Below are 21,451 nucleotides of genomic sequence, written 5' to 3' on the forward strand. Positions count from 1 at the left end.
GGGGGGGAGCAGGGTCGGTGTCTAGGAGGACCCTTTCTGCCTGCCCACCCTCCCCCACCCTGGGACACCAGAAGTCTGGAGCCTGCTAAGGAATGCAAGGCATGAAGCCAGGCCTGGCACAGCCATCTCCTGGTCCCCTCCCCATTCGCAAAGTCCCAGGGGCCCATCCTCAGCTAGCCCCCTCCCTTGAGAAGGCCCCAGCCCCTGCGTGTCCTCTCAGCCTGAACTCCCACTCCCAGCCCCCACCTGGAAGTGCCAGGCCTGAAATGCTTCTCCTCTTGGGTCCCCGTGCCTTGAATGCGGGCCCACCCCCTTCATGAAGCACTTGGTGGGGGGGGGGCGTGGAATGAGCGACCCTGACAGGCAGCAAGGGGCGGGCAGGGCTTAGCACCTCTGGACCGACTACGGCTTACAGGGCAGCCTGAGAAGGCTTGCCAGAGGTGGTGACCGTCAGGCCGAGGCCCAAAGAATAAATGAAGTGAAAGCGCTAAACGAAGGCCAGCCAGGCTCAAGTGCAGCCAGCAAGCGGAAGGGGGCAAGGCCTTGTGGACCAGAGGAGGACTAGGTCCAGGCCTCCTCCCTGGGCAGCAGAAGCCACAGGAGGATTCTAAACAAGAAGGGACCCATTCTAACCTCAATGGTACCTGCTGCCCTCCGTCTCTCGCAGGCATGGAGAAGCCCAGCTGGCCCACTGCAGGGTGCCGGGGTATCCCCAGTCCTACTCCCCACAGAGTAGGGCTGGGCCCTGGCTCCTGCCAGCCAGGCTGTGAGAAGACCCGCCAGAGCTGCTTCCCGCATCCCTGAGCCTATTCCCCGATAATTAAACTGTAAGCTGATTAGTCAAGGAAAACCTTTAATTAGTCCTTGAAATTGTTCAGGAAAATTACAACCTCCTCTGTGGGCGCCCTGCCCGCCCTCTGCCAGGGCCCAGGGGTGGTGCCAGGGAGGAAGCAGTGGGTGGGGGAGGTAGGCCCTGCCGCGGCTGTGGGAACCTCACCCAGCAAGGCCTGACCTCAGGAGCAAGGTGCCTTGCGGGAGAAGAGGGCATGGGCTCCACCCCGACCCCGGCCACGTCACAAAGTACTCGGAATAAACCCAACAAGAGGTGGGCTGGAAAACTATGACACTTTTCTGAGAGACATCAGAAAAGACATAAATAAATGGAGAGACAGCGTTCATGGACTAGAAGACTCAATGTTATGTGACAGATGCTTGCCTAATATTTAAACACAATTATAAAAAGCCAAGAATGGCCAAGACGCTGGAAGAAGAACGAATGGGAGGGCTCGTTCCCCCACGACCGAGACTTACTGTAACTACAGAAATTACAACAGTGTGGTGTTGCTGCAGGAAAAGACAAACAGCAAGAGAAAGGAGGAGCTCTCCGCGAAGCAGACCCCCTTACACGGAGACGTGACTGATGATCAGACGGGAGTGGAGAAAAGCCAGCCTGTTCCTAATGCATGGGGATCCAGGTAGAATATGTGAAACTGGATGCCTACCACACACACACGCACACGCACGCATACACACACACGCGCGCGCACACACGCACACACCCACGCGCGCACACACACACACACACACACTCTCTAATTCCAGAATGAATAGACTGAATGTGAAAAGAACCATAAAATTATAAAGGAAATGAATGACAAATTTGAATACATTAAAATTAAGCACTTCTGTTCATCAAAAGAAAATTTAAAAACATGAAAAGGCAAGCTGCAGACTGGGAGAAGATAATGTAATATCTTAGAAACAAAGGTTCTCCTCCAGAATCTAGGATTTTACTTGAAATAAAAAATAAACATGCAGAAAGCCCGGGGAAAAACTGGCATGTGACGTGAGTGGGCACTTCACGGGAGAGGAGCTCCAGATGCTCGGGGAACGTGCGGAAAGCTGCTCCACCTGACTGGCCGCCAGGGGAATGCAAATTAGCACCGGGAAGAGATGCCACAACATCTGCTCGGCACCGGCTTGAAGGACGGGCCGAGCACGCGCCACTGGTGTCATCCTCACCCTCCTCCTCTGTGTCCCGGGCTGGATGGTCCTGGGATTGCAGGAAGCACTGCAGGGGCACGGGAACCCTGTGCAGGGCGCCGGGCCTGGCACGCACCAACCCTCAACTAGTTTTCCCCATGAATCAGCTTAAGAAATGAGGACGCCCCAGGCCCAAGGTCATTTCACGCCTTCTCCCAGGACACCCAGACAGAGATACTAGCCATGGAGAGGCCCAGCTGACTGTCCAGATTCGAACACAGACCCCTGGAGAACTGACACTAATGCTGGCCTTCGGCTCCGCCAGCCCCGCTGCTCACTCCCGCCTGGACCTCCGCATAGGCAGCTCCCTCGGCCCCCTCCGGTCTGCTCCTCCCCGGCTAACCCCTGCTCACCCTGCGAGTGCCATCTGCTTCCCAGGAAGCCTGCCCTGTACTCCTCACCCAGGGCGGAACCCGCATCCCACATTACGGCAACGACACTCACTGCTCATTGTGACTTTCGTTGTGACTCACTCGCTCATTCATTCATTCATTCATTCATTCATTCGCATTCAGTCCGCCAGTCTTTGCTCAGCGGCTACTACACATCATGCTCTGAGGACACAGCAAAGGGACACGATAAGCTGCCCCCACTTAAAGCTAAGTTACGGGGACCCATAAAACATAATGTAACATAAGTAGCAATGATGCACGCTACAAAGAAAATCAAGCAGGGGAAGGTGTGGGGAGAGAGAGGGACAGGTCACAGAGGGAGCGGCATGAGGCAGGAGCCAGCCTGGAATGTTCTAGGAATAGTAGGGCAGGAGAGGAACGGAGGTGAGCAGGGAAGCTGCGCCGGGATCTTGTGGGGCCTTGGAGGCTTTTCCGGGGAGAGAGATGAAGCCGTGGAAGGGTCCCCAGCAAGGAAGGGATGTGATCTGACCCAGGCTCCCTCTGGCTTCGTGCGGGGGGCTGGGGAGAGTGAGCCGTCCGCTGCACTGGTCCGGGCTGGAGATGAGGGTGGCTTCCACTGGGGGTGATGATGAAGAGTGAAAGGCACCAGCTTCTACTCTGAAGTCAGAGCAACAGGCTTTCCCGGCCACATGCGTGTGGAGGAAGAGGACGAGAGCTCAGGACGACACCAAGTCCTTGGCCCAGTCAAGAGGATGGATGGGGTGCCTGTTAATGCGCTGGGGGAAGAAGGGGACTTATTTTACCTGTTTCTGTGTTACTCTTTGATCAAGGTCCGTGTCCCCGGCTAGACTGAACTCAGTGAGGGAGCCTGTTGTGTTCACCTCTGGATCCTGTGGCCCCAGCACAAGGCTCATCGAATAAGCACTTGACTTACTCCTTGGGGAAGAGCTGGCCTGGCACGGACAGGGACACAGGGAGGAGAAACTAACACGAGGGACCTATCTTGGCGATAACAAGCACATGTTACTTTTGCAGAAGAACAGAATGTAAAATGCTCCAAGGTCAATTAAAAAGTTGGACAGACTGAGCGTTGGTGAGGAAGTGGAGCAGCTGCTGGGCGTACACACAGGCACGACCTCTCTGGAAAGCTGCGTGGCACTGTCCACTGTTCGGACACCGGGGGACAAGGCGACGACACCTGTCACGCTCTGACCCGAGCAACGCATCCTGCACACGTGCCCTGGAGAAAGGCGTGCACTCGCGCCCCAGCAGGCTCGCTCGAACAGGACGTCTGCGCCTGCGCGGCAGGGGCGAGAACTGGGTCAGGGGTTGTTCACCCACAGAACAGCACACAGCAACGAGGTGAGCGAACTGCTAACACGTGGCCGTGTGGACACACCTCACAGACACTGGACGAAGGGAGGCAGACACGAACGACATGCGGAGGATCCCACGTATGTGAAGCTCGAAAGCCGGCAGGGTGGCCTTCAATAATTCAGGGATGCACTTCTGCTCAACACTACCTGGAAAAGCAGGGACACGGGGACCCCCAAGGTCAGAGAAGTGATCACTACTGGGGTTGTGATCAAGAGGGTGACAGGGGGCTTCCAGGATGCTGAGCTCTCTGTCTTCACCTTGATGTGGTGAAGTGTCTGTCACCTTATCATTATCTGTGAAACTGACATGTGCACTCAGGCACTTCTCCATATATATATATATATGGCATATCGAAGCGAAATAGCCTGGGGCCAGGCTGCTGTGGAAGTGTCGGGGAGGGGAGGACAGGGCTGCGGAGGCCCCTCTGGGCAGCAGAGGCGGGGCCTCTCGGGAGAGAAGGGGTCCTCACCTGTGGGGTGATGCACAGAAGAGTCTCGCCCTCCCACACTGTCCTACTTTCTTCCTACTCTCCGCACTGACAGCAGAGGGGAGAGAAGGAGAAGGCCCAGGCCAGCGGCCACTTCCCGTGGTGTGGGAGTGGCTGAAACCAGACCGGGGAGCCAGCCGAAACCACAGCACAAGGCCGCTTTATCAGGAGTTTCCAGGCTGAGGCACTGGGGGAAGGCCGGGAAGCCTGCCTAGTGCTCCCACCTGTCAAGGCGGTCCCCTCCAAAGCTCAGCAGCTGCCTGCCTGGAATGAGGACACAATGGAGGGGGCAGGGAGGGAGAGCCTCCTAATCCCTTGGGCTTAGTTAAGGGGGTGGCGGAGGTGGCCAGCCATAGAGGTTGCAGTCAGACTCAGCGGCCAGCATCCTGAGGCCAAATCCCAACCCTGCCGGCTCTGTGACCCCAGGCAAATCTCCCAGGTTCTCAATTTCCTCTTGCATGATAAGGGAATAATAGTAACGACTACATCATGGGGGTGCTGGGAGATCCAATAAATTACTTCACAAAAAGTACTCAAAACAGTGGCCATTAATACTAATAATACGAAGTAATACTACGAGTACTAATACTAGCAGCTAACAGTCTTTGAGCACTTGCTATGCAATTTGCATTTATAACCACAAGACAACTCTATGAGGAAGTATGATTAACATCCCCATGTTACAGATGAAGACAAAGACAGAGAGATGAAGTGACTTGTCCGCGATCACACAGCTAGCAGTGGCAAAGCTGGCTCCAGAATCTGTGCCCTCGACTTTCACTGTGTCAGACACGGTGAAGAGCTCCAGACTGGAGCCAGACTGAATCTGTCGCTTACTTGCTGGGGGTCGCTAGCCTGTGCCTCAGTTTCCCCTTCTCAGGAAAAGTAAAAATATCACAAATAGACAGCTCCCAGAAAAAGAAGCCCAGATGGCTTTCAACAAACACAAAGAAACTCCACTTAACTCGTACTAAAATCAGAGCCACGGTGAGGACAATTTGGTACCTATCTCATAGGCGAAGGTCAAAGCATCAGATAAACGCCCTGTCCACACGGCCAGCATGTGAGGAAACCTTGGTGCCATCGGACACTGGGGGACAGGGCGTAAACGGGTAGGTGTTCTTGGGCCGGCTGGAACGGCATCGGCACGGTGACCAGGGCACACGTCTCAGACCTCCAGCCCACCTCCACAGGTGAACCCAGAGCTGCATTCACAGGCACCTTTAGCCCTATCTTGAGGAGAGAAAGAACGGAAGGGCCCGAACAGCCATCTGCAGGGACATGTGCATGCCGTGGGACACGGCCACAGTGAGCGCAAGGAAGCTCTCTGTGTCCTGACACAGAACTTGAGAGTGAAAAATGCAAGGGGGAAAGACAGAATACAAACATGGGAAGTCAGCTCCCTTTAAGTAAAAACAAAGGGGGGGAACATGAGCAGGAACAAACGTCATAAGAAAAAGGAGAAACTGGAAACAATGGCTGTCTCCGGGAAGGGCCTGCCAGCCAGAGCGGGAAAGAGATGTCCTTGTCACTGTAAACCCTTCTGCGCTGTGTGCAGTGTTGCGGTGATTATTTGGGAGAACAAGTAATACATGCACAAGGAGCAAAAATGTGCCTTCTTAAAATTAAAACGCAGGAAAAGAGAAATGAGGTTAATAACACTTCCTCCTCAGGCTCTGCGGGCAGTGCCGCCGTGATAACGGCCATCAAGCACGCATCTGGCGCCAGGATGCCAGGAGCTGGGGTCAGTATCACTAGAGGCTCAGAGCAGGCGAGGAGGCTGCAGTCCAAAGGGAGACACTTACCAGAACCTCACTGTGTGCCAGGCAGTGTGCTAAGCATTTTACAGCCTGATCTCCTCCCATCCTCCCAATGGCCCATTTAAAAGGTGACAATGGGCCCCCAGCTGGGAGTGGGGGTCCAGGCTGAGGAACATGTATGGCCTGTGTGGCCCCGACCGGGAAGCTGCCCCTGAGGTCAGCAGCAGATCGCCTGGCACCCTGGGGAAGGGCAGGGCAGGGCCAGAGGGCCTCACCAGACAGGCTGCAATGAGTGGTGGCTTCTGTCAAACCCATCACGGCTGGCTCCCCTGGGACTCAGGAAAGCTCCCTTTCTGGCCCACCTCGACTCCCCCCCGCCCCCAATCTTCCTGTGGGCCAAAGCAGCTGGCAGACAATAAGCCAAAAAGCCCTGGCCCTGGCTGGGTGGCTGGGGCGGGAAGGGTCCCATTTCCTGGGCTGTGTGACTTGGAAGAAGACTGCTTCCTGCTGGCAGCATCTGTGGCCGTCCGGCTCGGGTGATGGGAGAAACAGCTGCTGGGGACACCCCGAGCGGTGTCTGGCCAGGAAGTCTGGCTCACTGTGAGCCAGCAGGACAAGGAAGGGTGAGGCGGTGGACAAAAAAAGGGAAGGGGGTTGTGGGGGGCCTTCAGGTAGGTAGAAACCTAGTGCCCAGAAACTATCTGGGTTGAGCAGGCCCCAAAGGAGCTTCCACCTAAAGAGCAGCCTGCGTAAGAACCGGCTGGACAGGAAGTGGCCTTGTCTTATCAAAACCACTTCCGAATCACGGAGGACAACCGCGACAAGCAGGGACTCTGGAGCCCAGAGCTGTGGAGTTCAATACCTGCCTCTGCCACCTGCCTGCTGTGTTACCTTAGGTAAGTCATGTACCTCTCTGGGTCTCGGTTTCCTCATCTCTAAAATGGGAAGGGTAACAGTACTTATCTTGTAGGTCGTTGCGAAGATCAAATGGGTTAATGTGGGTACGGTACATGTAATCTTGGCCAGTACACAGGACCTCCCTCCATCACTGCCACCCTCGTCCTACCCACCCTGCTCTCCTACTGGACTATCAGCAGCCTCCTCGGCTCTCCCTGCCACTGCCCCCGACGACCTGTTCTCCACTTGGCAGCCTGACTCATCTGTATAAAAGGAAACCACACACTGCTTAAAGCCCAGACTCCCCGTGCCACACAAAGTGGAACCCACTCCTTCCCTCGGCCCGAAAGCCCCTGCTCTATCCGCCATGTCTCCCCACCTCCTGAACCTCCTGAACCTCATTGCCTACTCTGCCGCCATGGCCTTCTTGATGATACTTGAACATCCCAAACCTATTCAGACCTCAGGGCCTTTGCACTTTCTGTACCCACTACCTGTCCTACTTTGTTTCCTTTCTAGGCCTGGCTCACTCTTGTCGATCAGAAAGCCCTCGCTTACTCCCCCAAACTGCATCAGGCGCCTACTCTGGATTCACCCAGTCCCTATGCCTCCCCCATCCCAGCCCTGACCACTGTGGGCTGTGCTGCTCACCACTGGGACAATGGTCAGACACACAGAGTGTAACAAGGCTTGCCCGTCCCTGTCCAAGCTTCAGCTCCTTCCTTCCTGCTACTCCCTGAGGAGGTTCAAGTCAGTATAGGTCCCTTCTCAACTGTCAGCCTGGGAGAAGCCCCCAAGGAGAGGTAGCTCCAAGTTGCAGTCAGTGTCCCGAATGCCCTAGGACAGGGAAGGGGCCCCAACCACTGGGCCACACAGCAGGAGGTGAGCAGAGGTAAGCAAATGAGGTCTCATTTGTATTTGCAGCCGCTCCCCAGCACCAGCATCACCGCCTCAGCTCCACCTCAGATCATCGGGCATTAGATTCTCATAGGAGCTCCAGTCCTTGGTGCCAAAAAGGTTGGGGATCCTGCCCTAGGGGGAAAAGGTCGAAGCCCTCCAGAGCTTGGTGAGTGTCAGGCCCCGGCTAAGCCCATCACATGAACCATTGTCCCAACTGGCCCCACAGCCTAGGGAGGTTTAAAAACCCACCACCTCATGGCTGAGTAAATTGTTTCACAAGGGCCATAAACCTGCCCACAGCAGGACACGTGTGAACGCAACCCTCAAGCCCTATTGGGAAGCTCGGGGTATAAGCGTTTAGGACAGGTCGGCGAGACATCTGCCTGAGAGACTGGCTATAGTAGACAAGGAAACACCTTCTAGAAAGTTCACTGCAGTGCTGATTGTTACAGTCCCAAAGGGAAACACCTAAACGGCCACCAAAAGGTAAACGGATAACTCCTGTGTGGCACAATCACAGAGAAACACTCGACAGCCGGGAAAACGAATGACCTGCCCTAGGCTGACACACATCCGGCCGGAGAAATGTCTAAACCCTAATGCTGGACAGGAGAAGCAGGTGATTTACCGTGATCCCATTTATATGCCCTGTAACGCTGTAAAACAGTAGTGGTCAACCCTGGCTGGCCACGGGAACCTCGTGCTGCTGCTGGCCCCACCCCAGACCAAGTGAATCGGAGTGGGACACTCCGTGGCGGGCCTGGGCGACTCTGTCTGGGGGAGCTCTCCAGGTGACTGCAAAAGTGTGAATAATCGAGGACAGCAAAAGTGTGAAAGCCTGCAGAGGGACGCATGACACCAAATCCAGTACAGAGGCCACCGCTGGCAGGGAGGGTGTGGAAGGCTGGGCACAGGAGCGGGGCCTTTAACTGAATCTACCACATGTTCTGCCCCTGGCCAGACCCTGGAGGTGTGGGTGTTTTGTTATATTGAAAGCTCTACTTTTTTCTCTAGTCTAAAATGTATCATAAAGAACAAAATTGGCAAGAAATCTCTTGCCCAAGGTCCCATGGCTGGTAAGTGACAGGGTGTTCTATGCCAAAGACCCATCCCTCCTTCTCTATGCTGAGCCCTGAGATGCTCAATGAGCTGGCACCACAGGGCCTGAGGCTGGGCTGGCCTCACAAGGCCGCCTGGCGGATGCGCCTACTCAGTGACACTGCCAGAGCCAGGGGGTGGGGCAGTCGCCACAGAAAGCCAAGAGGTAGGCGGAGAGAGGTCCCTCCACCATCTGAGGCCCTCCCCAGACAGCAGGAGCAGCAGCAGCAGCATCAAGCATACACAGCACCACTGGGCTCCAGGCCTTGGGCCAAGCTCTTTACAGTGTATCCTCACAGCAATTCTAGAGGTAGCCACTAATATTACACTCATTTTGCAGAAGAGGAAACTGAGGCCCAGAAAAGTTAAGCAACCTGCCCACAGCCACACAGCCCGAGAGTGATGAAGTGGGGGGGTGTGAATCAGGCGCCCATTCCCCAGCATCCACTCTCTGAACTGCTTCACACTCCCAGACAAGGGACAGGTACTCATCTGCCCCTGCTCCACTGCCCCACCCAGGCGGGGCGCCCTAAGGGTCTCGCACAGGCTACATGTGGCCTACAAGCCCCCAACCCTGCACCCGTCCCCTGACCTCCAACCCACACACAGAGCCTTTCCTTCTGCCTGGTTCGCCTGTTCCCATGCCTCCTACTCATTCTTCAGAGCTTGCCCAGGAGACTTGCCCAGGGACACAGTCCCCAGCCTAGGTTGGGGCCCAGAGTCTGGGCACTCTCCTGGTTCCCTGAACGTGTCCTTGCAGGCTACGTCACCACTGGGAGACACGTCGCCATGTATCACCATCTAGGGGTCTGGGTCCGGTCTGCTCCCACCAAGGGACACTGAGAGCCCTCAGAGGCCAGGGGTCCCGTGTGTCTTGTCCACTGCTGCAGTCCCGACACTCAGCGAGGTGCCCAGTGTTCAACCCCCACCAGCCCTCGGCAGGCCGGTCAGCACTTCAGGTAGGGATTCGGGGAAGAAATGACATGGAGAAATTCCTGCGGGAGACAGACAACAATGCAAGGACAGGGAAGGGCCGGGGAGAAAACAATTGTGAGGGCAAGAGTGTGTGAGGGCAGGGAGGGCTGGCTGCTCCTGCTCGGGCGGTGAGTGACATGGATGAGAAGGCGCAGGCTGGGGAAATGAGTCTAGGCACGGGGAACAGGAAGGTCTAAGACCTGGAGGGAGGCAGAAGTCTACAGAGTTGAACAAAAAAAAGCAAAGAGGCTTAGACTGAGGCGAGGGGTGGCAAGAGCAGTAGGAAATGAGGATTAAGGACAGTGATGAGAGCTTGGGGTTTTAACTACAGAGAACACCCAACTTTGTACAAGGCACCACCCAAACACACCCTCCTCAGCCAGAAGCCCATCAGACTCACTTGGACTCTGGGCCACACACAAATACCCCATCCCATCATCCATGGGAACCTCTCCTCCCAGATCACACCCTTCACTGAGGCCAAAAAGACAATCCTTTCTTGCTCGGGGAGTGTCCCAGCCTTGCCCAGCCCCCTGCTTCCAGGAACAAACCTTCGGCAATCTGCAGGGCAGCCACCAGGGTCAGGAGCTCTAGAATTCAGACCCAGCTTGGAATCTGCCTCCTGTCACTTAGCAGAAGTTCTCTGAGCTTCACTTTTTTTTTGTCTGTCAAGTGGGTCTATCTAGTACCCACTTCACAAAATTGTGGTATACTAAGACCAGGCACACAAGGCACAGAGCATTGTTAGGCCTCATAAAATATCGGCTAAGACTATGATTATTTGAGAGGCAGTAGAGCACAGAACTCTCAGCCCAGAACTCCAGAGTTCAAATCTCAGCTGTACAACTTCTCCATCAGGTGATCCTGGGCAAGTCGTTGAGCCTCTTAGTCATGGCACCAACCCCATAAGGCTGCAGTCAGTATTAAATATATGTAAAGTGTTTAAAACAGGGCTTGACCCATATTGTGTGCTTTATGACTGCTTGCTATTATTTTCATTATTTGTGGGGCAGGGGCTCCCCTCTCCCCCACCAGAAAGAACCTTTGCCCTCTCTCTTGGATATCCTGCCCCTCTTCCCCAGCAATATGTCCCACTTGGGTTTTAACTTTTAACCCTTGGGAATATCTGTCTGGCCTTCAGATTCTGATCTTTTCCCCCGCCTTTGGTCACGTCCCACCTTTGATCCCATAAAAGCTGCCCCCCAACCTAAATCTCATTCATCTGGATCGCTAGCTGCTGCCTTAACCCTCCAACCCTCACCTTCATGGTTGCGACCTCTGACCATCGGAGGTGCATCTTCCCCTCAAATTAATTTTGATCCCCCTTTTTTGACACTCGCCCCAACCCCTCGAGCGCGCCGCGACTTCACATTTCGAACTTTGCGCTCCCCTTGGTCACGCCCCCTTTGCGAGTTTGACCTTTGATCTCCAACACACTTCTCTCTCCCTCAGCGTTGACCCCGACCCCCCCCCACACGACCCTTCCCTCCACGAGTGAACTTTGACCCAGCGGCCCCGCCCCCTACTTGCGTAAACGCTATCCCACCGCCATCGCCCGGCTCATCTCAATCCCCTGGCCAGACCGCTTATCCTACCGGCTTGGCGCCGCAGTCGCTCACGGTCTAGCTGCTTGGCCCGAAACTCCGCACGCTCGCGTTGCCCTCAACTCTCTTGCGCCTCCACCACCGCGGCCGCTGCCATCGCCATGTTGAATCCCCAACGAACATCCGGGGCTTTCCCCCTTCGCCGCCCACCAGTCCCCATAGCAACGGGGCTGACAGGGCAGGGGGCAGGGCCCTCTCAGGGGCGGAGTTGGGCGCCGGGCAGCGCCCGCTCCAGCCTCTGATTGGTGCAGATCGTCCAATCGGAGATCGTCGGGCGGAAAATGCCAAGCTGGGATTGGGAAATTTGGAAAAGGTGCAGGGAGGCTGGCTCCCAGCCCATTCAGATTCTTAAAGGGGAAATAACTTTTCTCTTGCAAGTCTTTCCCACCTTCCTCGAAAGGAGTTAGGGGTATCCGTCAGTAACGCGCAATAAGGGCTAGAAACAGTTCTTAAGTACTTACTATGTGCTAGACACCTGTCCAAGTGCTTACTCACTGCAACCCGATTGTATTATTGATACCCATTTTACAGATAAACTGAGGCTCAGAATGGTGATTTGTCATCACAGGAAGTAAATGAGTTTTGGAGGATGGTCTGTCAGTATGAGTCTGAGAACTTAACCTGGAACTAAGGAACCAAGACACTATTTGACCTAAATCTTTTTAATAAGTTTTTTAAAAAGCAATTAATTCGTAAAATAGATATATATGAAAATACGAAAAACAAACAAAAAAACACACACCAAACCCCATAAACTAAATTCCAACGACCTCTTCTATGATTTCACTCAGTGGGCTCCAGTCACTTTGTTCTTCCAGAAAAATATCAGGTGCTCCCCTGCTTCAAGGTCTTTGCATTGACTGTTCCCTCTGGAATAGACTCTTCCTCCGGGGATCCTTATGGCTCCCTCCCTCCTCTCCTTTAGAATTTTACTCAAATGACGCCTTATCAGTGGGACTGTTCCTGCCCACCCTAACCAAAGCAGTAAACATCCCTCTCACATGCTACTAAACTCCTCACGTTTTTTTCTTATTTTCTGTTGCTCAAATCACTTTCTAACATACTAAATAATTAGCTATTTGTAGTTATTGTTTTTTGGTTGTCTCTCACGTTGGAATCTTAGCTCCATGAGAGCATGATTTTTGTTTTGTTCACTGTGCATGCCCAGTGCCCTGGCACTATTGGCATGTAGATGCTTAATAAACATTTTTTGAATGAATGGCTGAATGAGTCACAATTCCACCTCCTCGAAGATACTCTTACATGTTTATGGCATCTCCTGTGCCCCAGCACAGCGTCTAGCATGTAGTAGACATTCAATTAATGTCTGCAGAAGCAATGAATGAATGATTGCATGATGAGTCATTTTTTTCTGTAAATTTACCTATTTTTAAAAAACTAAATCGGAAACACATTTACAAAGAATTTTGTAAATTTTTAAAACAAGATTATAAGTATCACCAGTATCTTTCCATGTCATTAAGTATTCTTCGAGACCATTAGAATTCATGGCTGCGTAAGATGCCATTCTATCAATCAACTCTAATTTGTTTAAGCACTCTTCCTTATTGAACATCTAAGCTGTGATAAATACTTTTCTATTATAAATAATCTCCCCCTCAAAAAAAAAAAATCCAAGCAACTAAATATCTGTGCCCATCGCTAATTTGAATAGATTACCACTAATAGAACTGCTGGGACGAAAGAAGTGTACATCTTTATGACTTAATAATAGTAACAGTTCTCATGTTCCCAGCATTTCTATGCACCATGTATGGTGCTAAGCCATGTAATTTTAACAACAGGAGCTATGATTATCCCTGTTTTGCAGAGGAGGAAGCTAAGGCGTAGAGAAGTAACTTCACTTGGTCAAAGTCGCACACGCTAATAGGACAGAGCCAGGGCTCAGCCCCAACTTTGACTCCCAGGCACTCGCTAACTGCCCTCTGCTGCCTCCCCCCGGCCAGGGACGCACATTGCCAAATTAAGCTACAGGGATCCAATTCACGCTCCTACTAACATTCAGAGAAAACATGCTCTTAAAGTATCCACGCCAGCATTAAACATTCTTGATTTTGCGCTATTTTGAAATTTTTATGCCTTACAGAGTCTTGATTTTTTTAAGCAAGGCTAGAAACTGAGATGATGGTCACAGTGATGGGAGGAGGGCCAGGTGTGGCTTTGCCTCTTCACTGCCCTGCACAAATTGTAGAGGATTAGACCGTAAAACCCATGTTAAAGGAAGCGCCTTTGTAATTTAATTGAGGATCTCAGAGATCAGACACCTGGAACAAGCCTGGTGAAAGATCGGCCCCAAGGCCTTCCTCAGGATGGAGGATCAGGCCCTCCTACTTCTGGGCCCTGGGAGAAGAAAATCAGCCTTCAAAGAGCCTCCTATTGGAGGGCTGCCTGGAGGTAGTGGTGAAGAGGTGAAGTGGTGACCCCAAAGGACAGAAATGGGCAAAGAGGGTGAGGAGGCTTTGACCTCCTAAAAATGATGCAGTTTAGTACGTCAAGGGAAAAGATAAGTGGCAGGTTGCTGTAGGGCGGAGTGGCAAGATGGCCACCCCTGCTTTTGCTAGTGCCCTGAGAGCAGCATCAGATATTGCATTTTGTAGGAATTGAAGGTTTGTGGTAATCCTGCTTGGAGCAAGTCTATCTATGCCATGTTTCCAACAGGCTCAGATAATGGAGTCTTATGGCCCCTGAATATCAGGCATCTTCAGCCTATCAAAGCTGTGCCAAGAATGCCTGTCTTAATTCTTTACTGTCCACCTGACGTTTTAGTCATATTCAGACTTCAGTTGTTTCCTCTGCTCCCAGACTTATCACATTTGCCAGAAACCTGACACGTGGTCATATTGCAGCAGAATCCTCAAAAGAGTGGCCCCTTGCTTCCGAAAGTCCTCAAGCTACCAGTCAGAACCGCAACATACTTCAGTTCATCAAATGCAAGAGAAAGACTGAAAGCCGCTGTCTACAGGTTTCTTTGACTTCATTCTGGCCTTTGGCTAAGGAGGAAGTCCAGTTATAAGAGAAAATCACGGAAAAAGTCAACTGCAAGGAAAAGATGCTTGAGAGAATTTGTGTTCTGCAATAAAACCCAGAGTAAACACTTAGATAAAATGACAACGTCTGTCTGGAAGAGGCGTAACTGGTATGCTGAAGATCTTTATCAGAAGTATCACGATCGAACAAATCTGAAAGTATAGATCATAAGTTTTATGATTTCCCAGTTATTGGATTTCTGTCTTTGAGTACATGATGTCTTTGCAAAAATGAATAAGTATAAAACTTGATATAAGTTGTACCAACTGATATGGAAATATACTATACCACCATTAAACTTATCGGAGTTTTAAAATAAAAAAAAGAGAAGTGGCAGTACATGGGTGGCAAGCAAACTTCCTGTCAGTCATATGTAAAGAGCATTTACAAATTAATATAAAAGGTGAACATACAATAGAAAAATAGGCAAAGGACATGAACAAAACTAAAAATACAAACAACGGATAAGAAAAATTGGAGTTGGCAAACGAGAAATTAATGAAATTGCTTTTGTTTAAAAAAAGAAAAAGAAAGAAAGAGCCGAAATGGAATCAATTTTGCTAAGCCAAGTCACCAAACTAAAACTGAATAACTAACCTAATTACAGTTTCAGCCTCTCCCAGGAGTGGAATTTTAAACCAATCAGTCTGGAATTTCCTGATCTACGCGAGTGAGATAATTTGCTTGATAAGACCCCCCTGCCTTCCCCTAAGGGACTGTGTCCTTGCCTAAAATAATCCACTCTTTTAATTTCTTAGTCCCTCCCTCTTTCTGCATAGACTTCTTCCATTTTCTACAACTCATCCAGCAGTCTGCTAGTTGCTAGATGGGATGCTGCCCAATTCATGAATTGCTTAACAAAGCCAATCAGATCCTCAAATTCACTCGGTTGAATTTTGTTCTTTAACACTATTAAACAGATCTTTCCTTTTTCGTCCCTTAGAAAAACATGGTTTAAATATTTTAATCAGTGCTGATGAAAACACAAGATAACAGCCACTCTCATAGCCCATTTGTAGGCTGTGATCTGGGCAGACAGGCTTTTGGCAATATCCATCAAAAGACTTATCGATGCTGTCCACTTTTTGATACAGCAAATCTACTTCTAGGAACTGTTCTTAAAGGAAGAGAAAGATATAGACAAGGGTGTAAGTGTGCAGCTGTTCATCATTAGTGTTATTTTAGTATGCATTTTTTAAATGGCCATCGTGTTTTTATCGTCGGCATACCCTATGGTACTTACCAATGCCCCTATGCTGGCACATTTAGGTTGCTCCCATATTTTTTCACTGCTCCCTAAGCCGGACCCTCTCTAAACACTTTACATGAATGACCTTATCTAATCCTCATCACTTATCTATAAGATGGGATCCTTAGCCCCATTGAACAGATGAGAAAACTGAGGCATGCGAGTAGGGCGGGAAGTGGAGCAAAGTCCCACCAGTTCTGAGTGGCTTTGCTGGAATTTTAACCAGGAAGTCTGACTTCAAAGCTAATGCTTTTAAAGACTGCTCAAATTTGTTTAGTAAATATATTCATTGAGTGCCATCTATATGTCAAGCACCGTGAATAACGATAACTGCAAACATTTATTTTCTATGTGACATTATATTCTATATAGCATTAGTATAAGTGTTTTCTATACAGCAGGCCCTGTGCTAAGTTTATGTACGCATACTACCTCATTTAATCCCACAACAACCCTGTGCACTATTATTATCCCCATTCTACATATGTGCAGACTGAAGCATAGAGGGGTTAAGTAACTTTTCCAAAGCCCCACAGGCAGCCTGGCTTCAGGGTCTAGGCTCCTTGCCATTTCTCTTCTTTCACAGAGAACGAATGCTCCAAGAGATAGTTAATAAACACATAAGTGAATAAATAATGTGACATAAACTAAGGCAGTGAGCAGGGCTGCAAACGTGTCATGGAACACATCCATGCAGCCAAAAAGGAATGTGGAAGGCACAGGACCCAGCAATCCCACTCCTAGGTATTTACTGAAGAGAAGCAAAAACCTATGTGCACACGATGACTCGTACAGGAATGTTCACATCACTTGTTTTCATAATTGCCCCAAACTGGAAACAACCCCAAAGGTCCATCAGCTGGTAAACAGATAAATACACTGCAGCAGATCCATTCCCTGGAACGCTAAGCAGCAATAAAAAGAAAGGAACTATTGATAAGCAGGACACATGGATGAATTACAAATGTAGTAGCCGATCTCAAAGGGCTGCATATGATCCGATTCCACTCACAGCATTCTGGAAAAGGTAAATCTATAGTGACAGAAAGCAGATTGGTTATTACCTGAGGCTGAGGGGCAGAGGGAGGATTAACTGCAAGGGGGCAGGAGGGAAATTGGAGGTGACGGCGATATTCTGAATCTTGATTGTGGTGATGGTTTCATAGGAATACACATCTGTCAAAACTTCTCAAATTGTACATTTTCAAAGGGTGAAGTTAATTGTACTAAATTATATCTTAATGAAGTTATAGTTAAACGTTTTTAAAATGCAGTAGAATAAAGTATGGACTTCAGTTCATAATAATGTACCAATAGTGGTTCTTCAATTGTAACAAATGTATTTATACTATGGTTAAGACTTTAATAATGGGGAAAACTGGGTGTGGAGTTTTGGGGAACTCTGTACCACCTTTGAAATTTTTCTGTAAATCCAAAACTGTTTATTTTAAAAAATAAAGTTTATTTTAAAAAATGAGGGGAAAAAACAGAATAGAGATGATATTACGCCCACGTTAATTTAAGTGGGAGAGAGAATCAAGGTAACGAACTCGCCTATATCCTATGACACTATTTTCTTTCCTTTTTTTTTAAATTGACATACAATTGACATATAACATTATATTAGTTTCAGGTGTACAACATAATGATTCGATATTTGTACATATCGCCGAATGGAAAATATGGAATACGTCACGAATTTGTGTATCACCTTCATGCAGGAGCCACGCTAATCTTCTCTGTATCACCCCCATTTTAGTACATGGGCTGCCAAAGCGAGCAAGGTAGTATCTACATTTTTTTAAGAATAAAAGTTTATGAGGAAAACTATTAAAATGTTCAAAGTTAGAAGCTGTTGGGAATGGGACAGCTGGGAAATCTCCAGTTCTACTTGATTGATTGATTGATCGATTGATTGATGATTGATTGCATGGTTTGCATTTGTTTATTTAACCATGAGTGTCTTAGTTTCTGCCCTGAAGAAAAATAAAGACATTATTATTTATTACATTTGCTGAAAAGAAGCAGCAAAAATCCTGAGGGAGGTCTTGGAAGGGTGGAAGGGGCTGGGAGGAGGTGTCGCTGCCCAGGAAGGAGGGACCCCATATAACAGAGGCTCCCGCAAAACTCAAAGAGCACACGAACACGTGTGCGAGATCCAGAGAGGAACATTCTGCCTTCTTCATGTCCTCTGTTCTCTGCTTTCTCCCTGGCCCACTCCTAGGGTTGCAATAAAAACTTAGCCAATAAAAATACAAGAGGGTCAATGAAAATTGAATTTCAGACAAACCCTAAATCATTTTTTTAGTATAAGTATATCCCATGCAATACTGAGAACGTACTTATACTAAAAATGTATTTATTGTTTATCTGAAATTCAAACTTAACTGGGCATCCCATATTTCACCTGGCAATTCTACTCACTCCATACCAACCACCCTGGCCTCATGGCTGTTTCTCAAACACACAGGCTCAGTCCTACCTCAGGGCCTTTGCACCTGCTGGTCCCTCTGCTTGGATCACTCTTCCAGGTCTTTGCTTTGACCAACTCCCTAACTTCTGATGCAAATGTCACCTCAGAGAGGCCTTCTCTGGATACCGACCGTATCTAAAACAACCTTACTCTCCTACCCTAAGTCCGATGTATTTTCTTCACGGTGCCGATCACCACTTGGAGTTATCAAGCGATAACACGTATGTTCTCAGTGTTTCTTCTCGACCTCCCCCGAGGTCATTTAAGCTTCCTGAGGGGACAAACGTCACCTGGGCCACCACGGTATTTCAGCACTTGCATCACAGTAAGTGCATAGGTCTTTCATGATTCTTAGTCACAATCAGCAGAAACCATTCCTGGCTGACCTGAGCAATGAAGGACTTTAGTAAATGGACATCGTTAATGGACAAAACCAGAGACCCGCAGCTTCCCCCTTCTTGTCTCTGCACTGACCCCCAGACACCCCGCGTGCTCCGCCTGGGGCCCTGCTGCCCCTCAGGGGAGCACTTGCCCCCATCCTGTCCGGTAGGCATCTGCATAGCCTCCGAAAGCCTCCCAGAAGCCTCGGGGTCTTCGGTCCTGCAACCTGTCACTTGCTGTGCATGTCGCATATCACAGGTGTCACAACCAGCCATACGTGCCTATCTCTTGCACACCGGCAGTGGGAGCCCCAAGGGTTGGGCCTTTATCTGAGTCACCTAAATTGTCGTCATCCCTTCTACTCATTACATGCTCCTCGGCACCAGGTGCTGTGTTAAATATTTTACCTGCATTTCTCCTTTCTTCCTTCATTCGGCCAATGTCTACTGAGCAACTACTACATATTGGGTACTGGGGCCGCGAGAGTGGACAGAACCAGCAGAAACCCCTGCACCCCAGGAGCTTACATTCTGTTGGAGGAAATAAAGAATAAATAACTAAACCTGTATCTACTTAGTAGGTCACGAAATCTAAATGGCCTGAAATAAGATGAAGCCGGGAAAGGGGATGGGAGGTGGGCGTGGGTGCAGGAGGGATGCTGTTTTAAACAGGTGGCCAGGGAAGTCTCACTGGAAAGGTGAGATTTGAGCAGCGGCCTGAGGGAGGCGGGGAGGGAACCATGTGAGTAGCCGGGAGCGGTGTCCCAGGCCCAGGGAGCAGCCAGTGCAGACCTGGGAAGTTAACCTGATAGATCTGCGGCCAGCGAGGCTGGAGCGAAATGGGCAAGGGTGGCTAGAGCGAGGTGAAGGCAAGGAGGTCTCAGGCACAGGTGGCGTGGGGTGGGCCGCAGGGAGGACTCTAGTCCTCCCCTCACGGGAGGGCTCAGGCAAAGGAAGGCCGTGATGTGACACAGGTGCCCACAGGTCCCTTTGACTGCGTGTGGGGAGCGGACTGTGGGGGCAGGCACGGGAGCAGGGGGAGACCCGGCGGCAGGCGAGAGATCAGGTGGACAGCACCAGGCACCAGGGCAAGGGCTTTGCAGCTGTGAATAGGGGACGAATTCTAGATCGATTCCGGAGACGGAGCCAACAGAATCTACTCTGTTGGGGAGAGGAGTCGAGGCCGACTGAACGTGGGGAGCGCAGTCGAGGGCGACACCAAGGCTTTCAACCTCATTTAATCCCAAGGTGACTCCATGAAGTATAACCATTAATTACAGATAGAGAAAGAGGTTCAGAGAGGGCTGGTGACTCCGCGTCCCACAGGAAGTGGCAGAGCTGAGATCTGGACCCAGTTTCGGTCTTGCTCCAATGCCAGGCCTCTGCTTTCTGTGGACCCCACCACCCGGACACGCTCGGGGCCTCGCCCTGCTGGACAGAATGTGCCAGGCCCACACGGCACCTGCTCAGTCTGGCCACACCGTGCAATGAATGACTCCCCAGCTGGTGACTTCACGGGCCTGGTGCACCCCTCCGTGGCATTCCCCCATTGTATGTCACCTGTGTTGGGTAACCGTAGCCTGACTGGAGCTGATTCATCACTGTCCGTGGCACTGCCCGGAGCCTGGCATGTGGCAGCCTTCATTAAGGCAACAAATATTTACTAAGCATCTCTCTTGTGCTGGGCTGGGCTGCGCTGGAGCGAGCCCTGGACACCGCCTTCCTGGGTTGACAGTCCAGCGGTGGAGACAGATCCACCCCCAGATAGTGATGGCCTAGAATGGACAGGGCTGGAGTGGGGGGGCCCAGGGCCCCAGCCCAGCCTGAGAAGGGGTCCAGGAGACCCAGGAATGAACGAGATGGCTTTGGTCTCCTCCCTCAGAGACCCCCAACCCAGCAGAATAGACCGACAATGATCAGTCAACGAATCATCGAGAACTGTGGAATGCTAAGAGCCGGAAATGAGGGACAGGACGGGACGGAGAGGAGTGCGTCTAATTTATCTGGGGTTGTCAGGGAAAGCTGAGTCCTGAGGATGAGAAGGTCCCAGCCTGGGACGAGCTGGGGAGAGGGTGCTCAGAGGACGAAGAGTTAGGGCACCGTCCCTACAGTGAGACGTGAGGAGGTCGATGCTGCACGGCACGATGGACGCGTCGATGAGGTCAGCCTGCAGAACTGGGACGCACGGGCTTCCCTGGAGACGAGCCCTCATCTTTGCCCAGGACTCCTAGAGTCAGATCATGTCTGTCACCAGCCCAGAGCCCTCCTGTGGTTCCATCTCACTCAGGATAAAGGACAAAGTCCTTCCCATGGCACACAAGGTCCCACGGGATCTGCCCTCATCACTTTCCTGGCCCCATCTTCCCCTCGATCTCCCTCTGCTCCAATCGCACTGGCCTCCCCACTGATCCTCTGGCGGGCACCTTTCTGTCCCACGGCCTTTGCACTGGCTGTTTTTCTGCCTGGAGCACTGCCCACGTGACTCCTCGCGTGGCTCTTCCCTCAGACTCCTTCAGATCAAATGTCACCCTCCCAGGGAGGTCTCCCTGACCATCCTCCTAAAAATTGCAACCGCCTCCCCTACTCCCCATCGCCCTCCCCTGCTTTTTCTGAGCACTTATCACTAAATAGTGACACCCTGTTATACATTTTACTTATTTATTGTGTTCACAGTCCAACACCCCAGACGGAACGTCAGCTCCACGAGGGGAGAGATCTCCGTCCTCTTCATGGCTGTCTACCCAGTACTAAGAACAGGGCCTGGCACGTGGAAGGTGCTCAATAAATAGTGGCTGAATAAATGAAAG

General features: G+C 50.8%; 1 protein-coding gene, 1 non-coding gene and 1 pseudogene across 3 annotated transcripts in view; 1 reads left to right on the forward strand and 2 right to left on the reverse strand.

Annotated features, from left to right (window-relative positions):
• The window catches only part of PAK4 (p21 (RAC1) activated kinase 4), a 42,516-nt gene extending 30,851 nt beyond the window's left edge, over positions 1–11,665 (reverse strand). For both annotated transcript variants that reach the window (XM_025046646.1, XM_006911691.3), the window contains exon 1: positions 11,486–11,665. The gene's annotated coding sequence lies outside the window, so the exon portion shown is untranslated. The remainder of the gene's footprint in view (positions 1–11,485) is intronic.
• Positions 11,666–14,192: 2,527 nt separating this feature from the next.
• Positions 14,193–14,706, forward strand: LOC102890565 (annotated as a pseudogene).
• Positions 14,707–17,467: 2,761 nt separating this feature from the next.
• On the reverse strand, positions 17,468–17,570 carry LOC112479618. The gene has a single exon (XR_003046242.1). It is a non-coding gene; the product is annotated as a U6 spliceosomal RNA (small nuclear RNA).
• Between the last annotated feature and the right edge of the window lie 3,881 nt (positions 17,571–21,451).

The sequence above is a fragment of the Pteropus alecto genome, unplaced genomic scaffold (genome assembly GCF_000325575.1).
Source record: "Pteropus alecto unplaced genomic scaffold, ASM32557v1 scaffold314, whole genome shotgun sequence".
Lineage (NCBI taxonomy): Eukaryota > Metazoa > Chordata > Mammalia > Chiroptera > Pteropodidae > Pteropus > Pteropus alecto.